We start from the raw sequence: 14,594 nt of genomic DNA on the forward strand, positions 1-14,594 counted from the left end.
TCTATATTACTTATTTCTTCTTCCTTGCCCTCTTCTGGGTTGATTATATTTTTTCATATTCAGTTTTTTTCCTCTACTAATTTGGAAGTTATAACTTCTTTTTTCTGTATTTCAGTGATTATTTTAGAAATTTTTTCTCTTTTTTAATTTATTTGTTTAAAATTTTAATTTGCGTGTCATCCTTGCACAGGGGCCATGCTAATCTTCTCTGTATCGTTCCAATTTTAGTATATGTGCTGCCGAAGTGAGCAGCACTACTTTAGAAATTTTTAACTTGCACATTTAACTCATTAGTAGCTTTATGGTCTTCTGGATAATATAAGAGACTTAGAACACTTTAATTTCAATTACCCCTTATGTGCTATTGATGTTATATATTTTTGTTCTATCTTTTTTAACCCCACATAATTTTTTTCTTGAGACAGAATCTCTCTCCATTGCCCTGAATAGAGTGTCTTGGCATCAGCCTAGTCCACAGCAACCTCAAACTCCCGGACTCAAGGGATCCTCCTGCCTTAGGCTCCTGAGTATCTGGGACTACAGGTACACACCATGACACCCAGCTAATTTTTATATTTTTGGTAGAGACAGGATCTCGCTTTTGCTCAGGCTGGTCTTGAACTCCAGAGCTCAAGCAATCCTCCCACCTGGGCCTCCCAGAGTGCTAGGATTACAGGTGTGAGCTACTGTGCCCAGCCAATATTTTTGTTTTACATAGTCAACATTTTAAAATATTTACTGCTTTTTTGCTCTTTATCCTTTTGAAAATCTGAGTTGTCATAGGATCGTCCTCTTTCTCCCTGAAGTACATATTTTAGAAACACCTTTAGTGAGGGTGGCAGACATTGTCAGTTTTTATTTGTCTGAAAAACATCTTAATTTGTATTCATTCTTAAAAAATAAAATTTCCTCTGTATATATTTCTAAGTTAATAATTATTTAAAAAATTATTTTTTCCTCAGTATATTTTATTCTACTATCTTCTTGATTACATTGCTATTGTTGAAGTCAGCTGTCAGTCTAATTGTCTCTCTTTAAGGTAATCTATCTTTTTTCTCTGGCTGCTTTTAATATCTCTTTGTCTTCATGTTCCGTAATTTCACTATGATGTGCCTACGTGTGAATTTATTTTTATTTTTTCTATTTGGGGTTTGCAGGATACTTGAATCAATGGATTGTTGTCTTTTGTTAGTTGTGGAAAATTCTTAGTTATTATCTCTTCAAATATTGCTGCTACTTCATTCCCACTCCTTTCTTTCTTTTTGGTACTCTGTTTAGACATATGTTAGATTGTCTTACTCTAATATCACAGTCCTTTAACTGTATTTAAAACCTGCGTTTTCCAGCTTTCCTTACAGCTTAGTGTGGTCATGTGTATGACCATTTGCAGGCCACAGCTTTTAGGAAGTAGATTTGTCTCCTGATGTTCTTTCCCTTTATTTGAGCTGAATACAGATAATAAGGAGGCTCCAGGCTCAGGGGATGGCAGAGCCATCAGTTGGAGGGAGCTGCAGTCCCTGAATCACTGCAGCCAGAGGAGTACTCATGGACTAGGAACACCCAGCCTGGACTGTTATGTGAGAGAGACATAAACTTCTATTTTGTTTGAGGCATTTCATACTTTGGGTCTATTTGTTCCAGCAAGCTAGTTTACTGCCTTAATGGACACAAACTTTCTTTCAATTTTTAGCAAACATTTATTGAAGTATAAATCACATACCATACAATTTACCCATTTCAAGTATACAATTTAATATTTTTGATTACATTGTGGTAATTTCTAGGAATTATTTTAAAGTATATGTAACATAAAATTTTCCATTTTAACCATTTTAAGTGTACACTTCAGTGGCATTAATTATATTCACAATGTTGAGCAACTATCACCACGATTTCTAAAACTTTTCCCCAAACAGAGCTCTGAAACCATTATGCAATAACTTCCCATTCTCAACTCCTTCCAGCCCCCTAGTAACCTCTAATCTACTTTCTGTCTCTATAAATTTGCCTATTCTAGATATTTCATGTAAGTGGAATCATGCAATATTTGTCCTTTTGTGCCTGGCTTACTTCGCTTAGTATGTTTTCAAGGTTTATTCATTTTGCAGCATGTATTAGAAATTCATTCCTTTTTATGGTTGAATAATGTTTCTCTTTCTCTCTCTGTTTTGTTTCTGTCTCTCTCTCTCTCTCTCTCTCTATATATATATATATGAATATATGAATGTTTCAATTTTCTCTTTCTTATGTCCTTTAATGCACAAAAGTTTTTTAATTTTGATAAAGTCCAATTTATCTATTCTTCTTTCAATGTTTAAACTCTTGTCTCTTTTACCTTCATTCTTTTTTTTTTTTTCTTTTGAGACAGAGTCTCACTTTGTCACCCGGGCTAGAGTGAGTGCCGTGGCATCAGCCTAGCTCACAGCAACCTCAAACTCCTGGGCTTAAGCGATCCTCCTGCCTCAGCCTCCAGAGTAGCTGGGATTACAGGCATGTGCCACCATGCCCAGCTAATTTTTTCTATATATTTTTAGTTGTCCAGCTAATTTCTTTCTATTTTTAGTAGAGACGGGGTCTCGCTCTTGTTCAGGCTGGTCTCAAACTCCTGAGCTCAAACCATCTGCCCGCCTCGGCCTCCCAGATTGCTAGGATTACAGGCATGAGCCACCGCGCCTGGCCTTACCTCCATTCTTAATAATTTCTTTTGTTTATCTTCTAGTGACTAATTCTCTCAATTACACTATGTCTTATTTGTTGTTAAATCTGTCAATTGAGTGTTCAATTTGAACTGCTACTTTTTTTAGTTTCTAGAATTAAACATGTTAAACATGCTTTTTAATATTCTCCATCTGATAATTTGAGTATTTGGAATTTTTTGGGTCTGCTTGTGCTGTCTTTTGTTTCTGCTGGCTCTTACTTATGGCCTTGACTCCTTGTGTGTTTATTAATTTTGACCCTTGAGTTGTTTAGTTTTTCTTGAAAATTTATCCATGGAGATTCTTTGTGTCCGAAATGAAAGAGGTGTTTCCTACAAAGGATTTGTATTTGCTTTTATTGGGTACCTGAGACATTACCATTCTGGGACCAGTTTACATAATATTGACTTCAGGTTTTTTTTTTTTTTAAGACTGCTTCAAGAGTGTTGTGCATTTGTGTGCAAACTTGTGTGAGGGTCAGATTGTGGTTACAAATTCTCAGGTATAATATTCCCCCATTCTACTCACTGCCAAGTTTTGAGACTGTTAGTTTTCCAGGCAATTTCCAGGGGAGTGAAAGTGGATAGTTTATTTTAGTCCCTTCTTTCATTGAGTGTATGCTTTTGGGCCCCTGTTTTATGAGGGTTCTAATGTAGGACACTCTAACGTGGGTGGTCCCCGGGCTTTGTTTTCTGTCTCCAGAGCATGAAACTCTATGTCCAACTTCACTGGGTTCAGCCTGAGAGTAAAGCTGATTCAGTGCTGCTTTCCTAGGTATTCCTTACTCTTTTGCTCACATATGGATGCATTCTCAAGGATGTTTTTAAGTATATATATGTTTTAAAGTATATATATATTTTTATGATGTTTTTATGTTTTGTCCAGCATTTTTAGTTATTACCAGGGAGGGTTGGTCCTGATACTTAGTCTGCTATGTTGCCAGAAACTGGACTACCTTTCTTGAACTTGAATTATCCTGATAAAGCCTCACTTTCAATAAAGACTTACCTATCAATTGTAGGTTTGTGGAGGTTCCTGATGTTAGACAGAGTATACATAATCATTGACTCTCTCCAGTCGTTTAAACTCCAGGTATAGCTGGCAAGGGCAGGAAAAGCAAAGGCAATCCAGGAAGAGATGATAAGTAATTCCATGGGCTTTAAAAGCAAAGTGTGGAGAAAAAGTAAACTGTATATTAGCCCTTTGCTTAATAAATATTAAATCATCATGCTAGTACTTCACCTTTGTTATCTTATTACAATACTCCTATAAAGCAGACATAATTACAGATTATTTTTACAGATGATATAACAGCTAATATTAATATTTACTGCATGTCAGGTAATTGCCAAGTAAATTACAAATGTTTTTTCAATTAGCATCATTTTATAGATGAAGAGACAGAGGTTTAGAGAGTTCCTTGCTCAATGTTACTTGATAGCCACTGATCACATACTCAGAGAGTGCTTTAGATTTAGGGTAAGGTAATGGCATTTGGTGTCCTATTTAAAATCATGCTTGACTCCTTACATCCTCAGCAGAATAGTTTTAACTTCTTTACAGGTATTACTCATTTGATCCTAACAACAACCCTATCAGGGAGATTCTGTTATTATCATCATCCCCATTCTAACAATAAGGAAATTGGAGTTTAGAGAATTTATTAAGTGGCCCAAGGTCACACAGCTGGCAAGTGGGGAGGCTCGGATTGGAGCCTGGGTGATCCATTTCCATCAGCTTGACTGTCATGTGGTACTGCCTGTCAAAACATGAACCAACACTTTGAGACTGGAAAGAGAGGCGATTCTGCTTTCTGACGGAATCAAGATTTCTTACTAATGAGTAGCCCAAACATATTTACCAGGATCAGGGAGTGTTGAAACAAGTGAGGGGATAAAGAAAGGATTAGTATCATGTTTCAGAACGCTTGATCTTAAAATAAATTATGGAATATGTATTAGTCCATCTTATGTGGCTATAACAAAATACCCGAGACTGGGTAATTTATAAAGAACAGAGATTTATTTCTTCCAGTTCTGGAGGCTGGAAAGTCAAAGATGCCAGGAGCTGGCTTCCTGTGAGAGCCTTCTTGCTGTGCCATCCCATGGTGCAAGATGGAAGGGCAAGAGGTTTTGAGAGAGCAAAGAGGGCAGAACTCTCTTTTCTAAAAACTCACTCTTGAGATAACTAACCCACTCCCTCGATAACTACCATTAATCTATTTATGAGGGCAGAGCCCTCATGACCTAATCATCTCTTATTAGTCCCCCCCACCTCCCACCTCTTAGCATTGGGGATTAAATTTCCAACACATGAACTTTGGGGGACACAGTCACACCATAGCAGAATTGAAAGGGTACCTGCCATTGCCAAGATTGATAACCAGTTAGAAAACTGTTGTGTGTCAGGGAATAAGTGTATAGAAATAAAGAACTCAGCAGAGAAAAACAGCTCTCCTGAGACGCGCTATCAATTTCTTCCTGTGTTTGCATTTAGCCAGGTGAAAATTATCATGCGAAACACAGAGTTACTGGAACTCTTGTGTATGTCATTGATCTTAGAAAAAGTATTTCTAAGCTACTCTCCCATCCCTTATGGGTAAGGGCCTCAAAGGTTACCCATGAGTAAAAACATTTTGCAAATCATTTATGACATCATTAAATATAAGTGGTTCTGTTTGCCTGGTTTTAAATACTCATTTACTCCGTGAGAATAAACAAATGGGAATTTTAGGGTTTCATACTTTAAATTGTTTTGGTGAAATTTTATACCATCTGAAGAAATATAATGACTTGCTATAATCAAAAAAATTCTCTCTCAAAATAATAAACCCAGAATTCTAACCAAAGAGACTTTCTCTAGAGGAAACTACTATTTGTTGAATATGTGTGGGTACATCCAACAGATGCAGGGGACAACACCTAAAGGAAAATATTTGTAAAGGGAACTGAAGAGCATCCAAAGATACTGAAGAAAGGAAGAGCCAGGTACCACTGACCCAGTAATAGAGGTCTGTTTACTGTGGGGAGCAAGTGGCCTATAAAAATCAAACCACAAACAAAATCTAAAATTCCATGTGACACAGTCATCCAAACATCACTATTTTGGAACCTTAGAATGGGTTGTAATGCCAATGTTAGTCACCATTAGGCAGATGTCAGGCTATCCCCTTCCTACTGCACGTCTTTGGCACTTCTGGTGGCAGAAAGCATGCAGGTGACACAGCAGCAGTGTCTGGTGACATGGATGCTGGAGAGAGCCATAGCAGATGCCATGCAAAAGTGTGATTATTCACGAGCATATCTGAATTCTAGAAGCATCTGACTTCAGAGAGCACCTGGACTTCCAGAAGCACTTGAAAAACCTTTTTAAATAAAGTGCTGAGGCTGTGTTAGGTGGAAATAAGAGCCAGTAAAATTTGAGTTCTAATTATTAGGGTGATTCTGTTTCTATTCACAGGTTGGAGAGACCTGGGAAAATGCAGCTTACAGTCATATTTGTACAAGAAGATTTTCAGTACAACTAGAGGCCACCAAGTGCATATACACGATGCTGAACATACAGATGTCTTAGAATTTGGTATTTTTAAAGAGCTTTTTAAACATGTATTAATTGGCACATCACTGTTTTGAAGTTTAGTAGTATTGTATATATTGTTAGGTTTTGTATTTGAAAATAGAATTCATATGAGTAAATTAAAAACTTTATGTTAATCTTTTAGTTTTTAGGTGTTATTACTTTTATCTCTTATTGAGTGGAGAAGGCTTTGAGGAAGAATGTCTCATGGCTAAGAGTCAGAAAACTAATCAGTGGTTTTTAAATTTCTACTGATGAAATAATTTCAACACCTATTTATTTCATAGTGCATTTCAGAGAGTAATTGGTTAATAAATATTTGCTAAATTATAGTTTTCTGATAAGGTCAATGGGCCACAGGAAGTTTAATTTACCAGTTTCAGGTCACCTAGCAATGCAGAGGTTTAAGAACAAATTAGGAGGACTATGCTTTCTAGTGTGAGATTAAAAAAAAAAAGTAAACATATCAAAGACTGCAAAAATACCATGTGAAATTTGTTAATCTCTTTCCATATTCTTGTTATGCATCCTTTGCTAATACAGAAGCCAATACCCTATAGATTGTGGTGTAAACTTTTCTTAGTTATTGCTTTTATTACTTATTAATGAAAGTAGAACATGTCTGATTTACATTTAATTTTATTTGATACTCTATTGATTGAGCTTTGCATAATTATCCAGGGAAATTTTTGTTAGAGTTGACAGGAAGCTCTGGGTGGTCCAAAGGTGTCCATTTCTCCTGGTGAAATTTGGGACAGGGAAGAAGGGTTCCATCATTTCTGCATGATGACTGGGGGTAGCCAGGATTAGGTTATTTCTCGAAACATCAGGCACTATAAATTGTCATTTCATTACTGCTTGGATTAAAGATTGAAATAATAGAAATAGAAGTTTTATGGCAAAATGGAATTTACCTGTTGACTATTTTGACTGCAAATGGAGAATAGACTGATAATTTAGAAGACTCCATCTTAATTGTTATAAATCATTATAGTGACTTTATACTCCTATTAGCATTTATGCTATCGTGCTAAGATCTATAGAATGATGACTGAGAACTTGTGTAAGAAAAGGATGGATCTGGTCTCATTGTCTTTCGAAAGTGTCACAGCAATATTGTGTAATTTTCCTTTTTATTTGTGCTTTGCTTGTTTTGGACTAGTGATCGAAATTTTGAAATGTTCCTGTGTTGTATTACCATACCAGCAGTATCAATTGAAAGCCAATTTAGACATTTTGGGAGAAGATTTGGTAGAGAGAATGAACTATTTCACTTTTAAAAAATTTTGACTCATAAAGTAAACATTTTTGGGAAAAGCCTAAGAAAGTTACCTATTTGGGTCTCTTTCTTTCTTTTTTTGAGACAGGGTCTTGCTCTGTCACTCAGGTTGGGGTGCAGTGGCCTAGTTATAGCTTACTGCAAACTCTAACTACTAGGCTCAACTGATCCTCCCACCTCAACCTCCTGAGTGCTGGGACTACAGGTGCATGCCACTGCACCTGGCTATTTTTCTTATTTTTTGTAGAGATGGGGGTCTCACCATGTTGCTCAGGCTAGCCTTAAACTCCTGGCCTCAAGTGATCCTCCTGCCTCAGCCTCTCAAAGTGCTGGGATTATAGGCATGAGCCACCTTGCCCAACCTACTTAGGTTTCTTTTGTCTATATTTCTCTTTATTTGGAAAGTCTACGAAGTATATATACACGTAAACTATATTTTATCAAGCCTTTATATCTTTTCTGGTTTCTCTGTTCTGGCACTTCACAGTCTTAAGCACTTGCTCCTTTATTTAAACAAACAAATAAACCCAATTAAACAAACAATTCCCTAATTATCAAAGTGATATATACTTATTAGTGCAACGCTGAAACAAATTACCCATAGTGCAATTTCCCAGGGATAACCACTGCTACTACTTTGATTTCTTTCTTTCCAGATGGGTGTGAATGTATAATTTTTGGTTTTGCTTTTAAACATTGGCATTGTAGGTGGTCCATGATCTGGCGTTACTCCTCATTGGTTCAGTGTTATCACATCAGAAATGGGTCTTACGTTTTCATTGGCTTATTGGTTCCTAACACCTACTCAGAGAAGTAGAGTTCAATTATTATTAATTCACCTCCTTTGTTATGCTTAGGGAGATAAACCTGCACTGAATAATGGAATCAAAATATTCCTTTGGCCAAGTCATGCTGACACATGAAAGTTTTCTCTAATTTATTTACTCAAAGCAGAGCGTTATAAACTAAAACATGTTCATTATGACTAATGGTCTTTTCCTAAGGCAAGATAAACACAACAGTGTCCTTAGAAAATTCTCCATATAATTGAGGTCAAACTCATATAGAGTTTTGTGTCAGTGTTTCCACTAAACATTGCATTACCAGCGTTTTCCATGTCAATAAATATTTTTCAACAACATTACTTCTAATGGCTTCAAATACTATCATTTACTTAATGGCCTTTCTGGTTTTGGATATTTTGGTTGTTTTATGTTTTAAAAAACTTGTTTTTGCTTCTATAACGCTGTGGTAAAAATACTTGTATATAAACCTCTGACCTTATTTAAGATTGTTTCCTTGAGAATGTATGCCTTAAGCATCCAATAACCTCTTAATTGGCCTCTATTACTTCAGAGTTTATCTCCTGCCTATTGCTGCCAGTTGAAACTTCCTAAAACATCAATTACTTCATACCATCTCATGTTCGACAGCCCTCAACAACTCCTTATTGCCTATGGGAAAAATCTCCACATTCTTTGGCTTGGGGATTGAAGCATTTGACAGTTTTATTCCTTCCAGTTTCTATAATCTATTTTACCAGCAGTACCTGGGCTCTTTGGATGGCTCTGCTCTCATCCAGCACCCATCTTGAGGACTCTCACTGTTGTTTTTAATCCTGCCTCCCTTCCTTCCTGTCCCAAACCAAACACATAACACAACTCCAACTCCAGTGTTGATGAGTGAGTTACAATGCCTGTCACAAAAGAAAATATTTTAATTCATCATCAAACATCTCAGTTCTTTCCCCCCAGTTTCTTTCCTTCCCCTGATGCCATATCTATTTCTAATCAATCTCTCCTCCCACCTGCCAGGACTCTGTGTGTGTGTGCGTGTGTGTGTGTGTGTGTAAATGCGTTGTAAAAGGTCTGAAAGTATATGCACCAAACTTCACGTATAGAGAAGGGACCTAGGATGGAATTCACAGAGAGCATTAAGGGAAACTTTCACTTTTTACTGCATGTACTTCTGTATTGTTTGAACCTTTTACAAGTATTCATTTATTTTTAACTTAAAAACAATAAAATTATATATATTTGTTTTTAAAAAGAGCTTATAGGGTTGTAGGATATAATGGAGGTAGGGTTTTGAAACTGCTTTCTAAAATTTTAAAGGTCAAAGAAAATGCTAATTGTGGTTTCATCCATAACTTTGCTCTAAGCATCTAAAAAGCACTCTACTTTTCTAGTTCAAATGCTACCATCTTTCAAAGTTCAGTTCAATTTCTATAGCTTACAAGAGCCTACGTTGATTACTGAAACACACAGTTATCTCTACCAACTCAAAGTCATATGAAATTGACTTCCTTGGTCTTTTGCGGCATATGATGATGGATAAAGAAAAGTTCATTTGATTGATAAAGAAAGGCCCATTTAGTAGCAAGCTAAACCATTTAAAATAGTTCAGAGTAATTATTTATGTAAATCTCTTGTGCTATTTTTTGGGTATTTAATAGATATGATGTGGATTTTTTTTCTTTTTGTGTTTAGTGAGGGGCATTGATCCCACTCTCTATGTGATCTTGGGAATGTCATAAACCTTTTGGGATTTCATCATCCAGAATACGAAGGGGTTGAACTAGGCATATCTTCTTTTTTATTTTTTAATTTTTTTAAATAGATATGGGGTCTCACTATGTTGCCCAGGCTGGTCTCAAACTCCCGGCCTGAAGTGATCTCTCACCTTGGCCTTTCAATGTAGTGGGATTACAGGTGTGAGCCATATCTTCTAATGCACCTTTTGGTTCAAAAAGTTTGCGATTCTGTTAGATGCTATGATTTTGCCTGATAACTGGCTTAATTTGAAAATAGTTACTTTCTCTTTTGAAAAAAAGTTACCGGGTCTCCTCTTCCTTGTCAGCTCTGGTCTCCTCTTTGTCTGGTCTGGTCTGGTCTCATCTCCTCTTCCTCATCCAGTCTTGTCTCCTCTCCTCTTCCAGTCTGTTCTCCTCTTCCTTGTAGGGTCTGGTCTGGTCTGGTCTCATCTCCTCGTCCAGTCTAGTCTCCTCTTCCTCATCCAGTCTGGTCTCCTCTTCCTTGTCCGGTCTCCTATAGATTTGTACAGGACCAATTTTTCCTCTGCTTCCTTATTCCCCTGTGATAGTCTACTTAAGAAAAGCACCATACACAGATTACTTTCTTCTGGGCATTCTCATTTCCGTATTATTAAAGAACTATTTGTTGTTAGGGAATGGTTATTTCACTTGTTCGGAGCATTCTATCAATGTGTAAGGTTCACCCAGCAAGTTTCCTGGCCACAGACTTTATTTCAGAAATGCTATGTGAGTAATGGAGAGGGATTGATTGGATTTCATCCTCCCTCAGGGTGAGCCCATAGCACCAGTGCCACATTGTCACAGATGGAGGGGAGAACTGCCCTGCAAAGGCTTTGAGATGCCCTATTCGGTCCCAGGCAGGATTGGCTCACCATGCACAACCAGAAAAACACAAAAAATGGTAGATCAATTATTTCAAACAGCTTCTCATAATGGCAGAAAGTGCCCAAGGTGTAGCTTCAAATGGGAGAGCAGGAAACTGAAGAGCTAAGAAGACTTATAATTGAATTTTTGAAGTAAGGAGTTTCTTTATTTAAAATAACTGACACTTTTTACTCCTAGGAATTGACTGGAAAGGAGTGAGATTTATGTAAGAAACATTAAATTTAGCCTGTGATTAATCAATACTCAGTTTTGAGGTTTTATTGGGAGGACCTCACTTGGTTCAAATGCTACGATCCTTAAGAACTTGAAGCAGAGAAATGGGTGGTTAAATTACATGCCAGAGACGCTGCTTATTTCTGTTGTAAACTGAATAACTTGATTTGGAGCCACACTCATCTTCCAAGCTGACAAATCCATCTCTGAGGAATCTGCTGAGGTTCTTAATTGGCCATGCCAGCAGCATTGGGGAAGAAGTGAGAAATCAAAACCAACAACCTAAGGAGGAAAAAAGGGAGGGAGGAGGAGGAGGAGGAAGAGGATGGAGACATGAGGAGGAGGATCTGCATGAGAAGAAGGCAGGATGGCAGTCATGTGGGAAGATGGGCAGCTGTGCAGTGGCCTTGAGAAGAAAAGGAAAAGCAACACTAAAACCAAGGTCTCAAAATTGAAGTTAAGAAGGGAAATAAATTACTAACAACAACAACAAAAAAGTTACTCCAAATCTTTTTATCTAAAAATACTAAACAGGACAGCTCTATATAATGAATCTATTTGATGTAGTAGAAAGGGCATTGATTTTGAAGTCAAAAGGACCTGAATTTGAATTCTAGCTCTGCCATTACTGAATTATGTTATCTTAAACACGTTATTTAACCTCTTTTAGTATCAGTTTCCTTATGTATAAAAATGGGGGTCATAATCTTTGTTTCCTCGGACTACACACATGAAGGCACCCAAGACAGTGCCTGATGCATAGTATGCTCTCAGTAAATGTTGATTTCCTTTCTTCCTTTATCCCTAACTTTAATTTGTTAAAGACACACTTTAAAAAGCAGCAAATGGGCAGGGCGTGGGTGGCTCATGTCTGTAATCCTAGCACTCTGGGAGGCCGAGGTGGGAGGATTGCTTGAGCTCAGGAGTTTGAGACCAGCTTGAGCAAGAGTGAGACCCTGTCTCTACTAAAAATAGAAAAATTAGCCTGATGTCGTGGCTTATGCCTGTAGTCCCAGCTACTCCGGAGCCTAAGGCAATGGGATCACTTGAGCCTTGTCTCAAGCAAACAAACAAAAAAAGCAGCAAATGCTATTTTATATATCTATACATCTAAAAATGAGATTCAGAGAGAATAAAGTGATTTTTAAAAGCAGAGATGTGGTAAGTATGGATATGTGCAAAGTGTTTGTGTAATTCTTGCTCCAATCTTATGCAGAAATCCAGAGCCATGATAGGTCTTATGTTATTTTATTTCTTATAGGGCCTTAGGTTGTAGCTAGTAAAGAAGGTTATAAAAGTCAAATCCATTTTTGATGCCTTATAATTAGTTGGTTAAGGTGTCAGTAACTAGGAACCTTAGACTGGGGTCTGTGACAACCTGGGCTTATATCAAATACTATGTAGTACCTCAGATGCTTTCAGGGCTGACATTCATTAGGCATAGTAGACATAGTGTCTTGGACACAATACTTTCAGGACCCATGAAATTGTTTTACTTTATTTTAAAATCAGAATAAAAAATGAACTTTTAGGTTAAAGAAAATGTTATAATGTATATATTAATATATTCATCTTTATATCAATACAGTTGTATAATTTTATTTTATTTTGTTTTTTTATGTAGGAAGGGGCCCAAGAAAGTCATAATGTAGTCATGGATGCTTTAATGAAAGTTTAGACTTTGCTTCCAGGAAACACATCTAGTGGGTCAGGCTAAGCAGTGTTTATGTAAACTAATTACCTCCTTTTCCTGAGAGGCACCAGGGAAGGAGGCTCACCGGCGTGGTCAGCGTCCCAACCCACCGCATGACTTTCTATTTTTATTCCTGGCTCCATGAGAAGGTAGGAGATAAGCCAGACATGAAAGCAAAACAATAAAACAGGTATTTATAGCAAGACTTAGCATCTCCTAGCATAAGACTAGAATCTTGGGAGCAGAGTGTTCCCTCTTATCCCATACTTATGTAAACTTAATATATAAACTGCCTCATGCATATTAATGAATCTGTAAAGGAAGGTTTGGGAAAAAAATTCAACAACAGCCAAAAAAAAAAAAATTAGTAATCTAATTTGGGCTGAATAAAAGAGATTTTTGAATTGTTTAAAAATAGGAAATGTAGAGTAGAGGGACTTTCTAAGATGTGAAAACAGATACTGTAAGAAGGAAGGTCTGCATCATAATGTCCAGCGTAGAGGATCCTCTGTAAAGTAGGGCATTTGGTCAGTAAATGAACTGACCTAAGCTCTGCCTTTTAAGAATCTGGTGGCCGTTAAGTAATTTCTCATCCCTTAGTGTTGTCTTCAAGCTCTGAGATTCTTTCTTCTGCCTGGGCTAGTCTATTCTTAAAACTTTCCACTGTGTTTTGTATCTCCTTGAATGAATTTTTCATTTACAAAAGTTCTATTTGATTTTTGTTTAGTAATTTGATTTCTTTAGAGAGTTTTTCATTCATTTCCTATATTGCTTTTGTGGTTTCTTTGTGTTGCTTTTCAATTTCTCTTGTATTTTGTTGAGCTTCCTTATAATCCAAATTTGGAATTCTTTATCTGTCATTTTGATATTTTCATTTTGGTAGGTATCCATTGGTAAAGACTTGTTGTTTCCTTTTGGGGGTGTCCTTTTGCTCTGATTTTTCACATTTCCAGAGTTCTTTTGCTGATTCCTTCTCATCTGGCCTCTTGATTGAGTTCTGGAGGTAGTGGGTTTGCCTTGTGGGCCTGTACCCGGGACCCCAAAGATCAATCCCTGACTGTACGAGGGAGAAGAGTGCTGGTCCTGAGTTGCCCATGGGATGTTCAAGCAGGTTTGATGATCCTCTCAGTTTGCCTCTGTCCTGCTGTCTTCACCTGTTCCCAGCAGTGTGAATTGCACTGGGTCCCCCAGCTTAGTCTCTGATATGGCAGGTGGTACTTATGAGTACGAATCAGCCATGTCCTGTTTGCTTGAGTTGGAAGATGCTATGATGTGATATATAGTTGTTCTCCCTGTCATTGGTTGATGTTTGTGTGAAAGAGACAGCTGCTGAGGTGTTCTTGTGTGCACATGGTAGACTCTGGTATCCCAGATGGAGTATTTGAGTGCCGCAAGCTTTAGGAGGACCCTGTAGCTACCAGGGGGTTGCTTGATCTCTACCACCATTGAGATGGGGAGAGGAGCAAGGCAGTTTGTGGTTAGGTTACAGGAGCCGGAAAGGCTTTGCAAAGCCTCAGTGGGCCTTCAAAGTTGCTTTTCTGGCCACTAGGGGGAGCCGCTGGTATAAGGGTCAGGATGAGCTCTCCAAACCAGGAAGGCTGTTCATGGGGGAGGGGCCTAAATGCTTGAGTGCTAAGGGCCTCCGCTGGGATCTTTCCGCCCTTACCCAGTAGCACAGCTTTTCTGTGGGAAGGGGTG

At 37.6% G+C, this 14,594-nt stretch overlaps 1 long non-coding RNA gene and 1 other non-coding gene across 3 annotated transcripts in view; one reads left to right on the forward strand and one right to left on the reverse strand.

Moving 5' to 3' along the window:
* Positions 1-14,594, forward strand: part of LOC123643322 — a 103,543-nt gene that overhangs the window by 33,755 nt on the left and 55,194 nt on the right. Inside the window, exon 1 of one of the 2 annotated variants that reach the window (XR_006736762.1) lies at positions 6,231-6,275. The exons of the other annotated variant lie outside the window; for it this stretch is intronic. This is a non-coding gene — a long non-coding RNA (uncharacterized LOC123643322). Of the gene's footprint in view, positions 1-6,230; positions 6,276-14,594 lie in introns of those variants that run through there. 2 annotated transcript variants of the gene reach the window in all.
* Positions 146-255, reverse strand: LOC123644191. Its single transcript, XR_006737018.1, has one exon. It is a non-coding gene; the product is annotated as a U6 spliceosomal RNA (small nuclear RNA).

The sequence above is a fragment of the Lemur catta genome, chromosome 8 (assembly GCF_020740605.2).
Source record: "Lemur catta isolate mLemCat1 chromosome 8, mLemCat1.pri, whole genome shotgun sequence".
In the NCBI taxonomy this organism is placed as follows: Eukaryota; Metazoa; Chordata; class Mammalia; order Primates; family Lemuridae; genus Lemur; species Lemur catta.